A 3,644-nucleotide genomic window follows, 5' to 3' on the forward strand; every position below is an offset into this window, starting at 1 on the left:
CTGGAAGCAGAACTCTAAGTGGAGGCGCTATCTTTATCTCCTCTTTTGGAACCATTTATCCAATTTCAAAACTCAGCAGAAATCAGAATCTGAGCAGGCAGCCTCAAACATGAGGACCACGACCGGGGAGAGCAGAGGAAAGAGAGAGCGAGAGAGAGAAGAGAGAGAGAGAGAAGCAGAGATCGTGGAGGGAACATGTCTGCAAGACAGCAAAAGTACTTTTTAAAAAAGCAAATGCTTGCAAAGACGTAACTGCGGCCAGGCTGGAAGAAGAGAAGGCCACCCTAGCCCTGCGCTCCGGCCGGCCGTTCCCTGTGCTAATCCCAGTGAGAGCAACAGGAGCCGCAGGAATCCGAGCCCCCAGCCTGACTTCAGCAGCTGGCGCTGGAGGCTGGGGCTGTGGATCAGGGGAAGCTATGCTGCGTGGGTGAAGAAATACCAGCTTGTCAAAGCCCAGGATCAGCCGTGGCCGGGATCCCAAGCCTTCTCCAGAAAAGTCAAAATGCCCTTTGTGGACCCGTGCTTACATTCGGGTCAAGCTTTCGCCCTCTTCCACGCGCCCTTCACAGCTCCTGGCTGTGTGCTGCAGAGGGGGAGAGGGGGAGGGGAGCGCAGTGGGGGAGAGGGGAGACAGCCCAGCCTTTCCATAGTCTCAGGGTACATTCTTAATGGGGTATCCGTGTTGCATGTGTATGTGTGTGTCTGTGGATGCACATTTACAAGTGCGGCTGTGTGTGCATGTATGTGCACATGTCTGCATTCAGGGGTGTGTGTGTCTGTGTATGTATGTGTCTTGTGTGCATGTGTGCACTTGTGTCTGTGTGTGCAGGAGTATGTGTGTGTGTATGTGTACATGTGCCTATGTATGCATGTGTGAGCATACATCTCTGTGTGCAGGAGTGTGTGCATGTGTGTGTGTGCATTTGTTCCTATGTGCCTGTATGTGCACATGTACATGTGTGTCACATGTGCAGAAGTATGTGTGTGCATGCATGTGCTCATGTAGCTGTGTATGCATGTGTGAGCATACATCTCTGTACAGGAGTATGTGTGTGCATGTGTGTGCATTTGTTCATGTGTGTGCACATGTACGTGTGTGTCTGTGTGTGCGGAAGCATGTGTTGTATGTGTCTGTGTGTGCATCTGTGAGTATGTCTCTGCATACAGGTGTGTGTATATGCATGTGTCATGTGTGTATGCAGGATTATGTGTGCATGTATGTGTGTGTGTGTGTGTGTGCGTTAGTACCTGTGTACCCCTGAATGAATCCGTCCAGCTTTGGGAGCTCCAAGTTGCCAAGCCCCTTGTTCAAAATGAGACCTGCTGTCAAGCGGTACACAAGAAAGAGTCTGGGGGGGTTAAAATGTCCAGCCCCCCCAAAGCCAGGCCCTTGCTAGTGTGCACGGTGGCCGCGCGGTGGCCCGGTGGCGCCCGGACAGGCTTTGAAAGGCTTGAGGCCGGCACGAGGTGAGTGAAACCAGAGCTTGGCCTTTCTGTGGAAAAAGCCAGGGGAGAACACGCAGGAGACAGGCTCCCTCGCCGTGAAACGTGTTTAGAGGAGAATCTTTCGAATTAAAATAGACGCGCTCCCGAAATAATCTTGTTTTGACACATCAGAAATCTTAGGAAGAGGAAAAGGCTATCAATACACTTACCCTTTGAATCTGCTACGGCCCTTGCTATTTATAATGTATTTTTCCTCCACGGGGCTTAAAATAATCAACAGACATTAGCACGTTAACTCTTGCAATCCCCTGGTTCTTCCACAGTCTCCTGCTCTTCAGGGCCCCGGAGGACACAGTCCTGGCTCTGGCGGCTGCGGCCTCTGCTGCCCTCGCTCCTCAGAGCCCCCCAGCTTGCCTGGGCCTGCCAGAGCCTCCTGGCACTGCAGCTGGGGGGTCCTCTCTCACAGGCCCTAATGCCAGGTGGCAGGGAGCCTGCCGGAGGGAGCCGTTGGAGCATCAGCCGACAGGACCCTACTGCATGGCAGGTCCTGACCCGCTGGTGTCCCCAGGAGGCCTGTGGGAAGTCACGTCCCCACCGCAGACCCGAGATTGTTCACAAAGTAAGTCAGGGCAAAGCTTTCTCAAGAGAGGGTGAAAACGATACGTGTGTGCTAACTTTTCAAGCTCAGGAGCGCGCATGTAGAATTCATCTTTGTCAGTGTCTCTTGGAAAAGCAAAAATCTGGCAACCTGGACCGGGCGCCCTCAGGGGTCAGCGCTGGGCTGGAGCTGGGTGCCCCAGCTCCTGTGTGATCCTGGGTGGGCCCAGCGCTTGCTGGGAAGGCACTGCTGCCCCTAAGGGGCATTCCGGGTGTGACCACTGCCACGTAGGGGCAGAAGCCGACGCCTGGGCTCTGAAATCCGTGCAATTTGAGGGGCACATTTTAGGGGAAAAAGTTATAAATTTATACATCCACACTTTGGTACGAAATGAATATTTATCGAGAATGAGAAAGGAAATTACTGGCAATCACAGGTTTGATGACAAATGTCCCTGATGACAATTACAAAACACAAAATGATGAGAAACACAAAATTATCACAAAATCCAGAAACTCCATAACTTTAAAAAAATTTTAATTTTTAAAAATTTTTTAAAAAATTCCTTGCCTGCCTGACTTGCTTCCATAATGCTTTTTTTATTTTTTTTATTTGACAGGTAGAGTTATAGACAGTGAGAGAGAGACAGAGAGAAAGGTCTTCCTTCCATTGGTTTACCCTCCAAATGGCCACCACGGTTGGCGCTGTACCAATCCAAAGCCAGAAGCCAGGTGCTTCTTCCTGGTCTCCCATGTGGGTGCAGGGCCCAAGCACTTGGGCCATCCTCCACTACCCTCCTGGGCCACAGCAGAGAGCTGGACTGGAAGAGGAGCAACCAGGACTAGAACCTAGTGCCCATATGGGATGCTGGCGCCACAGACAGAGGATTAGCAAAGTGAGCCACAGCGCCCGCCCCTCCATAATGCTTTTTTGATACCGTGATTGGTTGCATAATTTTTTACTAAGTCTCTTTTTGAAAATAATTGTACGCTATTTTCTCTAGAGAGAAAAAGGAAATTTACTGCTTGCTCTAGATTAGCGGGCTGAGATTTATTTCAAACTACGACAGCTTGGATAGCTTTCTTTCGGCTTCAGCCCTCACTCTTGGTAGTATTGTATGCATTTTTAGGAGGGTTGTCAAATTTAGGAAAACCTTTATCAAGTTTCTTTCACACATGGGCGGTTGCAATGGTATTTGTGGTTTGAAAGATGGCTGCAGGCTTATGCCTGTAGCATAGGAATTCTCATCAAATCTGTTACATGCTTCCCATCAAAAAGAGATCTAGAAGGTAGTTAGAATCGTGTGTCCTGCCTGCCTGAGTTCTGAGCCTGTGTGAGTGGGTGTGTGTTGACTACGCATTGGTGAGAACTGCATCCGTGGCTTGGGATTTGACATGCCCAACAGCCAGGGGGATTAGCCCGCAGACCCCCGTAGTCTCTGTGTATTTCAGGCCTTGAATTCCTGCACTTCCCACCTCCATCTGGAGTGGGATGCCCTAGGCACCTTCCTGTCACAGTGCTGAGAGAGTTTGCACCCTGGGCCGTGAGGATGGATTTGGGAGCCATTGCTGTGCAGGAGAGGCAGTGGTGACTTATCCTT

Source organism: Oryctolagus cuniculus, chromosome 4, assembly GCF_964237555.1.
Source record: "Oryctolagus cuniculus chromosome 4, mOryCun1.1, whole genome shotgun sequence".
In the NCBI taxonomy this organism is placed as follows: Eukaryota; Metazoa; Chordata; class Mammalia; order Lagomorpha; family Leporidae; genus Oryctolagus; species Oryctolagus cuniculus.